General features: G+C 39.6%; 1 pseudogene; it reads left to right on the forward strand.

Annotated features, from left to right (window-relative positions):
* Positions 1-1306: 1306 nt before the first annotated feature.
* Positions 1307-3907, forward strand: LOC147436357 (uncharacterized; annotated as a pseudogene).
* Positions 3908-14937: the final 11030 nt, after the last annotated feature.

The following is a 14937-nucleotide window of genomic DNA, read 5'->3' on the forward strand; positions in this document are numbered from 1 at the left end:
AGCTAGGTACAAGGTACGGAAATACGCCCAACGTTTGCAAATGTACTAGTGCTAATGTACTAGTGCCAATGTACCACAACAAAACGAACAACCTCGGACCACGCGATATGCGCTGGACCCAGGCTTTGGAAGTGCCTCCCTGTGCGTCGTGCAGGACAAAGCCACACCAAACCGTACAACACCAATCGACGTGATAGGCGCTGGACCTAGCCTTTGGAATTGCTTCCCTGCGCATCGTGCGAGACAAAGCCACACCAAACCGAAAAACAACACCAAATGACGCGATAGGCGCTAGACCCAGCCTTTGGAACTTCTTCCCTGCGTGTCGTACGAGACAAAGCAAACAAGAAGCGATAGGGGCCACTGATGTGAAATTTGCAAAGATGAGATCGTGCGAGACGAAAGGATTACACAAAAATAGATAATATCTCGCGTCGTATGAGACAAGTTAACGTGCAACATTTTTAAAATTCGAGACCAAGCTTTATATAACATCCGAAATATGATCGTTGGTGACACGTGTCAGCCATGCACACGTGCCACGTGGCCTGCGCACAACGGTCATCGTACAGACGGTCTCATGTATATAAAGCCTTGTCACGTGCTCATTTTGTGCTTTCTCCCATACTCGACATTCGCGTCGTGTCGTCCTCAACTACCCGCACTTCGAGTCATACGTCCACTAAGCCAAGCCAAGTTTCTTCTCAAACGACGCGACCGGAAGTTTTGGGCATGTGGACGCACCTTCTACTTTCTACCGCTTCCCATACTCTAAGCGTCCCTTACGACGGGATAGGCGCAAGTTCCAGAGTCTCGGTGAACCTCTCATTGCGTCGTACGGGGGTTGCTGCTCAGCAATTTAAACATTTTCACAACTCGCATACGAGGCTCTATACCATGTCCTCAGGTGTTTGTGTTCCCTCTATCACATTGTGAAAGTCTTTTTTTTCGGAATACTCATGGCTTCCCATACGCACGCAATAGGCGTATGTTGCAACGGTCAGGTGAGGCTCTCATCGCGTCGTGCGGGGGATCTGCTCGGCTTAAAGATTTCACCTCGCATACAACGCGATACGGTGATGTTCTAAGGTGTGGTTGCGCCCTCTATCGTGTCGTATAGGGTGCTTTGTGAGATTCTTTTTGGATGTTCCGGTGATCACACACGACGTGATACGGACCTATTCCACAGCTTGGGTCACCCTTCTATCGTATTGTGTTGTCACCCTTCTCCTCACACACGGCGCGATAGAAAAATCTTGAAGGTTGTGGCCTACGCGTCTGTCGCGTGGTGTGCTTTTTTACCCAAATGGCGAGGACTAAGCAAACTGCAAGGAAGGTCTACCAAGCCCCAACTGATCCAGAAATAGGTGGTGCTAAGAAAGATGCAGAGAAAGCACCCCCTCCACTACCTCGTCAGAGGCCCAATGCCAGAAAAAGATTGAATTATCAGGTGAAGTCCCTAAGAGAAATAAGAAAAGCACAAAAGTCTACATGTCTATTGATTCCAAAGCTCTCTTTCATGAGAGTTGTCAAGGAGATATCTGATAGACTTGTAAGCATGATGAATATCAAAACTTTTGTCTCCGTAAGGTGGCAGTCTCAAGCTGTGATGTGCCTTTAGGAAGCTGCTGAGGATTTTCTCATAGACTTTATGAATGATAGCTACATTGCAGCAGCATTTGCTCACAGGGTCACACTTATGAGCAAAGATTTTGTGCTTGTGTCAAGGCTAAGGTACAAGTTTGATAAGGCTCTTGAGCTCATTCCTAGTGAGGATCTTAGAGCCTTCCAAATTTTAAACATCCCTCCTTCCAGGAAGCAGAAAGATTCTGGGGTTGTCATTGAGGATGTTACACATGAGTACGAGACAAGAAAGTCCCAGGATATTAAAGCAGGAAAGGAAGTTGAGAGGGAGCAAGATATGATATCCGAGGATTCTATCCTTAAAGAGCAAGCTGAAATTTTAAGAGCATCCAACTCTCTTCTTTATGAAAAAGTCACAGGCCAAATGGTGGTGGATGTCTCCTTGTTTGGAGATACTGAGGCATATTTGGACATATTCCCTCAAGACACAAGTATGCTTGTAAATCCCAACACTGAGCTTGGTGACACTGTGCTCTATATCTCTCTCAGGTGTGTTGCTTTGCTAATTATTAGTGCATGTGCATGGCAGACATGCACAAGGGGCTCATTGGGGCTTGTGTTTCCTTTTCCAGGTGTCTTATGAGGGATCTTCTAGAGGCTCTAGCTATGAAAATTGCCATACTTGACCCTCTAGTGACACAGTGCCTTTTCAACAAGCAAGGAACCCTTTCAAGTTTTTTTGATGATTTTAACATGCTGACCTGCAATAACATATTATACCCCAATGTTGAAGGGTAAGTCTTAACTCCTTACATGTTATTTTTAACATTTTGTGGTATTCTTAGCTAATTTGTTTTTTATTTTGTAGAGGACATTGGAGTCTTATTATCTTCAATCTTTTGGAGAAAGATATTATATTTATGAATTCATTGTCAAGTATCCATGGGAAAAGTAAATTGTAAGAATAAAAAAATGAGAAAAAAATGGGATAATGAAAAAAATTCACTGTATCAAATAGTTTTTTTTGGTACTTACAGTAAGAATGCAGTGTGGGATGTTCTTCCCAGTCTAACACCATATCCTTGGCCATGTACACATGTTGAACCTTAGCTAGCCAGCCATTGTCGGTCACTTTGAAAGCAAGAACACGACCTTTCCAATGGTTTTTTACTTTATCACGTTTAGTTCTCTTCACTCTGTGTACACCTTTGCATGAAGGAAGCATTGTTACCCAGTCATTCACACGAAAAGATATGGACTTCCAAAGACCATCCTCTCTAACGTTGTGAAAGTCACAAGAAGTTATGTTATGTGAAGGGCGACGTGCAAAAGACGCCATGGAAACTCAGAGATTAAAGAAGAAAGAAAGTATAGACGGAAAGACTTAAAACCTCTCACAAACTAGAGAGCGAGAAAGGTATACGTTTGAAAAAAGTAGGTGATTTGTCATTAATGCTCTTGTTTTGAGAGCCTTCTGACATAGATTTCGTATTTTTTGACAACGCTTTTGTGAAATATAAAATAGAATAAAAGACGAGACTTCATTGCTTTGAGCCGCAAATTTAATGAGCTCTCTCGCCGAAAGCACCTAAATATAGCAGTTTCAGCCTTGTGATCAAGACATTTAGCGGTTCTCCGTCAAAATAGGACCACCAAAACCCACAATAGAGGAGACAAGAGTGCCATACTTTTGTATACGTGTCAAATAACTATTGGACTATTCCTTAATCCTTAGATTAACAAACAACCCTTTTGAGTCGTTTTTGGCCCTAATGGTGAGGATTTGGATTCAGAAGAAGATGAGGATAAGAAGAAGAAAGGCAAGAAGAAGTCGAAGAAAAAGTATAAAGAGAAAGAAGATAGAGTGGAAAAATTGGTAGCAAAGAAATTGAAGAAGTTGGGAGTGCAGAAAGCTGTGGAATCAAAAACTCCTCATTGTGTGCATTGGACAAAGGAATGTTGGTTTAATCCGAATTTTAGAGGTGTCGTACCAGAAAGGATTCAACAGAAGTTACAGCAACAAGGACCTCAAACTCATGGGGTGTTTCCAGAGACAGGAGGAAGGCAGGGGATGTTCAATAATCAAGGATGGCAAAGGCAACAACCGTATTCAAGGTGGAGCTCACAAAGGGGACCACCATTTAGAGGAAATTTCAATTCAGAGGAGGACCGAGATTTGGAGGATGACAGAATTCAAGACCCCCATGGGGGGGAAATTGGGATCGGCAGCAGCGGTGGCAGAATTGGCAGCCACAACCACAAGGATGAAATCAGCCGGTTTGGAATTATCAAGGGGGGAATCAACAACAACCAAGAGGGCTAGTGCCGCAGTGGCCAGCACCACCAACACAGTTAGATGAAGCAAACAAGGAGCCTGGAAGCAGTTTGATAGTAGTAGAATCATTTCAGGATCAAGGGGTGAATGAAGTTGCTATGGATTGTCAGCCGGAATGTGATTGTTCTAAATGTTTGCAAGAGGAAGTAGACGTATTAGTGACAACAAGGTCCAAAGCAAGGTTGAAACCTCCACTGGATTGGGAGGAGCAGAAGGAGATTTGGGATGAAGTAACTAAAGATTTGATGGAAAAGGATCAACAGCAGAGCAAGCTTAAATCGAAGGAGAAAGGTGTAAAAAAGGAGGAGAAGGAAAGAGAAAGGATGGATGCTTTGTTTGAAGAGTTAACTAATTCCTCTATACATTTTACATTGGATTAGTTATTGTCATTGGTTCCAATTTTCAAAGATAGACTATATACAGTGATGCGAAGGACAAAGACTGTTCCGAGTATGAAGGAGGTGTCAGATTAGCCCGGAGGATGTGGATTTTTCAGTACCAACACTGTCGTTGGAATTAATAACCGCAAATTTTTCGATGTGCTATTGGATGGTGGATCAGGGGTCAATATACTTTTGGAATCGGAATTTCTAAGGATGCAAGATGTCAGGTTGGAACTAGCTCCAGTTCAAGCGCGTATGGCTGATCAGAGTAGAGTTCAACCAGTGGGGATGTTAAGGAGGCAAGGAATTATTATTCATGGTTTGGAGTTTATGATAAACTTTGTAGTCATCAGGATGAAGGATTCAAAAAATACCTATTCTATGTTGTTGGGGAGGCCATGGTTTTTCAAGGCTAAGCTGAAACAGGATTGGGGAAAGAATGAAGTGACGGTTAAGACAGGAAGGAGAGAAGTTACATTACCAATGGGGCCGAAGAAGGAATTGTAAGAAGAGACGAAGCCAATGTTGGCACAAGCAATTAACATGTCTGAAGGATTGGAGGATGATGAAGAAGCATATTTCTTGGCAGCAAATCCAACATGTGGAGCGGATCATTGACAAATATGTAGAAAAAGAAAACAGTTTGAGAATTGATCAGTTGCAAGGGATTTCTCATTGTTTTTTATGGATGATTTCTCACTGTTTTGGAGAAAAAGTCAGGCATCTAGAATATTTGAGGAAGTGTTTTGAAAGATGTAGGATGTTTCGGATGTCACTTAATCCCCAGAAGTGTGCAATAGCAGTACAGAAGGGAAAATTGTTGGGACATATTATCTCTCAAGAAGGAATGTCGATTGATGGGGACAAGAGCAGTGCCATTTAGAAAGCTCCAGAAAATTTGAAGGCAGTGATGCGGTTTGTTGGACATATCAAATGGCATGGTAGGTATTTACGGTATTTGGCAGATGTGAGCGCACCACTTAGTCATTTGACTAAGAAGGAAGTGGAATTTGTTTGAGGAGAAGCTCAAGAGAAGGCTTTTCAGATTATCAAAAAGATGTTGGTAGTTTCACCTATACTTCAACCACCAAATTGGGAATTTCCATTTCATGTGTATGTTGATGCTTTCGATATGGTAGTAGGAGCTGTTTTAATGCAGGAGAAGATTAAGGGATGGTTCAGACCAGTTTATAGAGTCCCATAGAAGAATTACACAGTTACGGAAAGAGAAGCTTTGAGAATGATTTTCGCTTTGGAAAAATTTTGACATTATCTGTTGTGGAACAAAGTGCTTTTTCATGTGGATCATCAGGCTTTATTGTTTCTAATAAAGAAGCCAAAACTGGAAGGCAGATTAGCAAGGTGGATGCTCATGTTGCAAGAATTTGATTACATAGTTGTTCATACTCCAGGAACTCAACATGCAATGGCGGATTACCTCAACAGATTGGAACATAAGGAGGAATTACCAGGAGTATCGGATAAATGGCCTGATGCGGATTTGTTCCGAGTGGAAGGACAGTTTTTTGACAATTGGTATAATCAGATGGAGTTTTACCTTCGACAATGTCTCTGGATCAAAGGAAGAAGTTTGCATTGAGGAGCAGACCATTTGTAATTATAGCTGGAGCATTATATAGAAGAGGAGCAGATCAGATTTTACGACGATGTGTTCCGGATGAAGAGCAGAAAGCAGTGTTGCAGGAGGCACATTGGGGATCAGCTGGAGGACATTTCTCAGGGGAAATTACAGGTCAGAAAATTTTACAAGCTGGACTTTGGTGGCCTTTGTTATTGAAGGATGCATATAGTTTTGCCAAGGAATGTGTTCAATGTCAGAAGATGGGGCAACCTACACAAGGGGATATGATGCAGGATCATCCAGTATTGCCATTAGAACCATTTCATAAGTGGGGAATGGATTTTGTAGGCCCAATAAAACCAAGGGCAAAGACGACGGGTTCCAGATACATTCTTGTTGCAACAGATTATGTTACCAAATGGGTGGAAGCAGTGGCTTTGAGAGACAATAAAGCAGCAAGTGTAGCAAGGTTTCTATATAAAAACATTATGACAAGATTTGGATGTCCTATTGAGTTGGTGTCGAATCAGGGAACACATTTTTTGAATTCTGTGATTCAGGAGTTGACATCTAGACATATGATTTTGCATAAGAAATCTACCCCATATCATCCTCAAGAAAATGGGCAGGAAGAAAGCTCTAATAAAGTGTTGGTGAGAATTTTGAAGAAGATTGTGTCGGAAAACAAATCGGATTGGGATGACAAGTTGGATTCAGCACTATGGGCTTTTAGGACAGATTTAAGGTGGCAACTGGAATGACACCTTTCAAATTGGTATTTGGGATTGAACTGTGGTGCCAATGGAATATGTAATTCCAAGTTTGAGATTGTCAGTTCAGCATAAGTTAAGTCCCGAGGAATCAATTCATTATAGACAGAAGGAACTGCTTAAATTGGAAGAGGATAGAATTTAGAGTGCCTACTTGGTGGAAATTGGGCAGAAGAGGAGACAAGCATGGGTGTCTAGGCAGGTGAAATTCAAAATTTTTCAGAAAGGAAATTGGGTGATGTTATACAATCCTAAATTGGGACCACATCCAGGTAAGCTGAAGTTGAGATATTTGGGACCTTATCAGGTTGAATCAGAACAGGGTCAAGGAAAATTTTTGTTGAAAGATATCTTTGAAACAAAGATTGTGAAACCAGTGAATGGATTCAGATTAAAGAAATTTTATGGAAAAGTGCCTGAGGTTCCCAAGTGGATGGTCAATAGGGCCGAGGATATTGGCAGTAAACTGTTGACAGTTGGTGTTCTGGGAGTTGCAGTGGAATGTTCAGAGGTAGAATTACCAATTTGTTCTAGCAATTCAAAACTTGTCAAGGGTTTTGGGATTCGGAATTCGGATTGCGGAATGGAAATCGGAAATTGGACTGTCGGATTTGAAGTCTGGAAAGTGGAAAGTTGGAGGAGTGGAATTGAACAAAAGGGTACAGAGGTACTAATGAGTGGGGGTACTCATTTTAAGGTAGCAAATTTGCTTAGTGCTGATGTGACTCACTTAACGAAGAATAATTTTTTGGTGAATCCTACATGGCGTGCTCAAATTGAGGAGAATTTTCATCATCATAAGAGTAAGGTGGTGAGAGGAGGTGAGGATCACATCCAAGTGTGTGAGTGTGGCAGTTTAGTGAGTGTTAAGTCGGGTGAGAAGGGCGACATGTTTTCAGAGAATATTAAGGGAAAACTCATGGCGGGCATGCAAGAGGATGCGACAGAAGCGATGCCGAATACCAGTTCCATGAAGACGACAATGGAGGAGTTGTTTAAAGCGCGGCAACAGGAAAAGCCAATCGAGGTGGAAAGCGATGAGGCCGAATCTCTGAGTGATCAGGGCAACGTGGAGATGGTGGTGGCAGCTTTTGACCCTGATGAAGCGGAAACCCAGGTATGGTTAAAGCGTATCGGTCTTTATGAATTTGCATGTCTACCATGGGATACATGGGCAGAAAATGAATTCGCCGAGCAGTAGTGGAGTATGATAAAGGAAAGTGATGGAATGATTACAACAGATGTGCGTTTGACACCAAGCTGGTGTCCAAATTCTTCAAGGTTCCCTTTCTAACTGTTCCGGCCAAGACGAGGAAGCTGACCGATTCCCAGATGAAAGGGGAATTCGGAAATCATGTAGGCACGAAGGCATTATGGTGAAGAATGCAGGTGGAAACAGAGCTTCAAATTTGTTTTGGTATTTGGAAAAAGTATGTATCCTCCAGAAGACTGCCTACATGTCCAAGGAGGCTTTTGCTCCTTTGTTTCAGGCAGAGAGAGGCATTAAAGTGGATTGGGCATCAGTTCTTTATGATCAGATGCAATTAACTGGAAAAAGAGACCAACGTTGGACACCAGCAGTGGGCAGAGTAGCACCTTATTTGGCTACAATTTTCGAGTATGTTCTGAAGGTTCCGACAGTAGCAATAGGTTTGAAGACACCAGTGGTAGATGTGGCTAAAGAAGAGGGCATATCATATGGAAGCAAGAGAAGGAAATTGTTGTTGGCCTCTCCAACAGTTGAAAAAGGTAAATCACCTTTCAAAGTGTCTTGGAAAGGTTTGGGAGAATCAGATTCAAAGCCGAACAGTTTCACAATGGAATCAGAATCAAAGAAATCAGAGTCCAAGGGCAAGAAGGTAACACTGTTCATGAAAGGAATGGGAGGAGGTGTTGAGAAGACTGCTCTAGACGATTTCAAAGTAAAAGCGGGGAGCAGTGACAACTATGAGCATAAGGGAATTTTTTCAGTGGAAGAGGCAGCTAGCAATTTGACTCAACTGAATGACTTTATGCAAAATCAAGATGCAGCTTTGAGGGTGATGGAAGCTGAGAAAATGGAGCATAAATGCAGTGCTATCCTGGAATTGGAAATGCAGAAGGTTCGGATGCAGTTATTTCAGGAGAGATCGGACAAAGAAAGACTGCAGGAGGAAGTGAGACGGATTACAGCAGAAGCTATGGCGAGAAATGCAAAAGTCCTGAGTGTAGAAGAGGATTTTACTAAGTGGGCAGGCGAACTAAAAGCTGCAGTGGATGACCAATTCAAAGAACTGGGAGATAAAGTGGTGGAGTTGACCACTAAGAATATTTTCCTGATCAATATACTGACTCCATTGATAGATATGGAGAAAGCCGCATTGCAGAACCAAGGAATGACAGGTATTTTGGTTGCAGATTCGGATACAGATGTTCTGAAGCAGGAAGTGCTGGATTATACACAAGAGATGTGGAATAAAGCTACAAGGCTTTAGAGGGAGCACATGGAGGTGTCGACGGACAGATTCAAAAATTGGTTTCAGCTGGCAGGAAAAGAAAGTGTAAGGAGGGAGAATGAGGAATTGAAGGTGGAAAATGAGAAATTAGTGGCAGAGATGCAGGAGTTCAAGGAAAAAAGTAAGGAGATTGAACTGAATACAGGTGCAGTGAGTAAGTGGATAGCAGAGCTGAGTAGTGATGTTATGGGACTAGATTGGATTGTAGCAGGAGGAGCGGGTTCAGAAGTGGAAGCTGAAGCGGAAAAGAAGGCGGATTCGGATGTTGCAGCAGAAAAGGTAGAAGTAGGAGGAGATGCTGGGGAGCAGGTTTTTTGATCAAGGGATTGTGGGTCCAGGTCAGCCTGTGGCTCTAGCCACCGGGCTGTGCCAGGTGTTAAACCTAGGAATTTTGGGATGTTTTACTTAGTGGAAGTTGGAATGTGAACCTTTGTACTTTTGGGATTCCAAGAGGTGTCTTGGGAAAGGGTGTTTTCCATTAGTCTTATCAAACTATGTAACTGTTGTTCAGTATCTTCTTGGGAATGTGAAGGCGGAAGTTATGGCAGATTTAGTCTGTTGTCAGTTTCTGTGTTCTTCGAGTTCCATTCTGATTTTTGTGTTTTGTCTATTCTGAATGTCTGTGCCTTAAACATAGACACACACACACACACACACACACACACACACACACACACACACACACACACACACACACACACACACACACACACACACACACACACACACACACACACACACACGCACACACACAGAGAGAGAGAGAGAGAGAGAGAGAGAGAGAGAGAGAGAGAGAGAGAGAGAGAGAGTATGGAAGACCAAAGTAATCAAAGCTCTTTGATATCATTTAGAGAGATGGTGTGTATCATAGAGAGTTTCATTTGAGCCACTACACCCCCCCCCCCCCCCCCTCGCTCTCTCTCTCTCTCTCTCTCTCTCTCTAACATGGACATGGTAAATCAAGAGTATACCAAGGTTCACTTGCAAAAAATAGAACTCAATGAAGTCAAACTCTAAAACATCTTGCACTATAACATCATCATCTCCATAGTTAAACCATAATTAATAGTTTTTTCTCAAACCATATTTAAAAGCAAGCAAAGAATTTGTCTGTAGAGAAGAAAAGGGAGAGAGGGATACATTCTAAGATGTGTGTCAAGCTACATAAATTCCAACATTCAATGTATGCCAAGCTCATAAATACCAGCACTCAATGTATACCAAGCTACATAAATAACCATCACTATCAATAAAATAAGGTCTTGTAAGCATCACTTGGTGTCCGCACTACCCGAGGTCCAATATGATGCACACTTTGCCCAAGGCATCGAGGAGCGTGATGTCCAACACATACATCTCTATCCTCCAACCATGACAACTGTCACCATATGACTAATGTATATTAAGTGGGAGTTGGTGCCCCACCTCTTGAATACTCACATAGGCATGGCCATTTTCATAGTCAATATTAACTTCGATGTGATAATATCCCTGCAAGCCATCAATATGATGGTAAACACCCAACAAAATATACCGACGATAATAATGGTTCCTGTTTACAAAAAACATACTCAATGTTAAATCATAAACTACATTTAAAAAAAATGTAAACCATTTTAATGAGTTTTATTTCACCATATCGAACAACTTCAAAGTCTTCAATGTTGCAAACAACATCATCAACATGTAAAGGCTCTCTTCAAAACCATGGGTCTATAACAAAATTGTGTAACTCATGTGAACTTTTTTGTATAATAGTTGATTATTATAGACATAATAGTTAATCACCATAAACAAATGTTGGTGGCTGCATTTGCATCCCTGTTACTGTAGAGTAGTAGGCCATCTCTAACCAAACAAAGATAAATAAAATAAATCAAGCTCTCTTACAAGTAAACTTATATTCTTCAAAAAAATTATAAAGTGACATGTGATTAGCTAGTAAACTTACCATAAACTTCTTGGCTTGGCACACCACAACCCCCAAAATTCTCATTGTTTTATTTTGATATGCAAGGGGTAAACTCGTGAATATATCAAAATCAAAATAGAGAGTTAAAAGGGCTAAGGCCACACTTATTTACCATTAACCAATCCCATTTAACAAAAAGAAATTTTTGAGAAGAAAAGTAAGAGAGAGAGTCACTCCACAACCCTTCCAAATTTCCATTGTTTCATTTTGATGTGCAAATGGTAAACTCTTGAATATTTTAAAAGTAAAATAGAGAGCTAAAAGGGCTAGGGCCACACTTATTTACTAAAAATAAAACACATTTAATGATAGTATTTTTTTGATTAAAAAAATAAAAGAGGGTCATATAAACCTACCTATCTGCAATTACCTTGTCTTTGGGGATGTTGGTCCAAAAAACATAGTGTTGAAGTCAAATGCAAAGAAAAGTAGCTATTATCTTTTTAAGAATACATATAGATCAAGTTAATCCCCTTAAACAATTAATTAAGACATCACATATAACCATGTATTCTTACTTGTACTCATTTCAATCTGTTATATATAAGAATCCAATAGAGGCATTCTTTCACCTCTAAGGCAGACTTACATTGCAAGTGCTTAGAGTCGATGCAACAAAATATTGCACTCCCACTTTGAGAAAAATTGTAGCTTGGAACCTTACATCATTTTGAGAAGAAATGATGTAAAAGAGGATGTCTTGCATATACAATTTCAATATTCCATTTGTGCATGCTTACCCCACTGTGTTTGTAGCCTGCAACACTTCTTTGAATACAATGTTTGGATTCTGAGTCAACTCTGCTTCATTATCGTCCTTGACCACAACCTGTACAAAAATTGAGGTTTGCACATGTGACATTACCACATATAACTGACCATGTGAAAAAACGGGTGCGGCTAAATATAATGCCAAGAGGCCCAATGTTTGTCCTTGTGCTTTATTTATGGTAATCCCAAATGCTAGCCTTATAGGAACTATTTGTGCCTCATTTGGTAGGGTAGTCCTTGAGAATTTCTAGCAACAATGAAATCTATCCTTGGAAGAAATACTCGGTCTCCAAAGTTGGCACCTGTGATTATCTCTACCTCTATGACTCTACAGTGAAACTATCTGCATATTAATCTTGTGCTAGTACAAAGTCCCCTTCTTGGATCCAAATTGTGTATTAGTATGACATGAGAATTTTCTTTCAGACACAACACGTGGTGGATATCCTCTGTAAGGTCTCCACCTTTCTAGCTATAGAGGAATGAACTGAAAGCTTTAGGAGAAAGCATGGATCATACAAATAGATAAAAACACTATCCCAAAAACAATTAAAAATGGTATTTTTGGAATCTGAAGCACAACAAACACAGGACTAAAAATTTTCAAAATTAAGTTCGGACAAAAATTGACCCTTAGATTAAGACTAGGGATATTAATGTAATTATTTATTAAGTCATATTAGGGATGAAATTAATCTTTTTAGTCTTAAGTTAAGGATAAATATACTAAATAATCTTAGATTAGTATAAGATAATTCTCAAAGCTTGACTAGATTTTTAAGAAGCTAGGAAATTTATATCATAATTTCATGATTAGTCTCTATATTTAATTACATAGAAATTAGCTGCTTTTAACCAAAAAGCTAATGGGAAACCTACTTAATTAACTCAAATATTCCAAAGTCAAATAAAACGCTTAGGAAATACTCTTAAAAACATGGGGTAATTATCTCATTAAAAAAAATATTTTAAGTATTTAATTAAGCTAAAATTAATTGTTTTTAGCCATAAATTAAAGAGGAAAATTAGTAAACTAACTTAGATAATTATGTGCTATTTATCAAAGTTAGTATACATCATAAGTATGTTGTAATAATTAGCTAAAGGTCACAATGTTAATCTAGTTATTTAATTTTAGCCAAAATAGACTAATTTTAACTAAATAATCTAGTTATTTAATTAAGCCAAAATAGACTAATTTTAGCTAAAAATAAAAGGAGAAAATTAGTTGATCAAGTTAGATTAGTTATGTGCTATTTACCAAAGATATTGTACATTTTGCGTAACCCAAGATAATTAGCTTAAGATCAGAAAGTTAATCTAGATATTTAATTATGCCAAAACAAACTGAGTTTAGTTAAAAATGAAAGAGAAAAACTAAATAACTAACTTGGATAATTAAAAGGTAATTATCAAAGCTAGAAACTATCACTATCTACTTGTGATAATTATATCATAACTTATTAGCTAGTTTAAGTAATTATAATTGATCAAAAGCCCTATTTTTATCTAAAGATTAACGAGGATAAACAGAACCTACTGTCTAAAGTCTCTAGGAAAATTACAAAAAGTGTAAACCATTAATATAAAGCTGAGGAAATGCAATCTTTAAGAGAAAATGAATATAATAAATATTAAGCTTAAAATAAGAAAATTTTAAGCTTAATAAAGATGGGGAAATTAGAAAAAAGAGGTAGAAATTTATAAGATAATTAAGAGAGTGAAGCTATGATAAAGTTATCTCACCCATATAAGCAGATAAGAAATTACTAGGTCAAGAAATTACCATCGAGGACTACAGACTTAACCTTAGTTGGATTAAAAAGAGGAATTAGATTGAATACGAAGGTTAAGTCAAGTTTTTGAATGATTTACCTAATAAATAGACATCCTTTTTTATAAGGATAAGAAGTCATGGCACCAAAAAGGACCCGAGCCAATCCTCAATCTGATGATGAGGATAGTGTTCCTAAAAGAGTTAGAGTGTCGCACGACGACGAGGCCGAGCCTAGTAGTAGGCCTAGTGATGAGAGCATTCAGGCCCCAGCACTGCAACAAATACCCAACCAGTCCCAGGTGAGTCTTCATTATAATTTAAGTTTTGAATAGTTCAAGTGTTCCTTTAGGTATTAACATTGCATACGTAAAAGAGGGAGTAAGGAATTAGGAAGAGTAAAAGTGGCTCAAAACGGAAGACATATTCCAAGAAACCAACATACATTTGTTTATAAAGTAGGAAAGAATTTCCCATACCATTTTTATCATAGGGGAGCCGCTAGGTTGTATGGGCAATTGGTTTGGTGTATGGGTATCCCGAACCTTGGGGGGGGGGGGGGGGGGGGGGGGGGGGGGGTTTATCCACCCCGGATTGTGAACAAAGAATGGGTGCCGTTTCCTTAGGTGGTCTTGAGACAAGAAGAGCACTGGTCATGGTTATAATGGTCAATGTTTTTGATTGACAATACCCTGTCTTAAGTTTAAAGATGTTTGTTTGCTAAAAGAATTTTTTTAATGTTGTCTTTAATACTTGATTGAAGGAATCACTATGACAAAAAGTTAAAAGAAACCATTATTTTAGATGTTTAAATACAAGTGGTAGTAATTACAAAACAAAAGACTCATGTGTGAGTGCGGGGTGGTAAGTGGACATTGAATAAGGTTGTCAATCATGGACGGGTGGACCTGATTAGTTAGGTAACTATCCATCCATGCGTACTAAAGACATTTAGAAAACTTCTTCACTTCAAAGAGGAGTCTACCAGCGGTATGCCCTCACATTTGTTAGGGGGAAAAAGACGTTGGTTGAGGATACCTTAGCCCAATTTGTGGAAATTATAGGGCCGAAAGAGTTTTGGATTTTTAAGATGTTTCTGTTTCTGCTGTGAGACAGGACTAGGTCTTCTTCTAGGGCTGTAGACCCAAGCCATTGTCAATGGCAAAGGTCTATTCCCTAGACTTTTCTTGTTTAGGGACTTTGATTTTTATTAGGCCTAGAGATCCATCAAGGATCCCATCCCAATTTTGGTCTCGGCGTGTTTGGGATCT

The sequence above is a fragment of the Adiantum capillus-veneris genome, chromosome 18 (genome assembly GCF_014529385.1).
Source record: "Adiantum capillus-veneris isolate H3 chromosome 18, ASM1452938v2, whole genome shotgun sequence".
Classification (NCBI taxonomy): Eukaryota; Viridiplantae; Streptophyta; class Polypodiopsida; order Polypodiales; family Pteridaceae; genus Adiantum; species Adiantum capillus-veneris.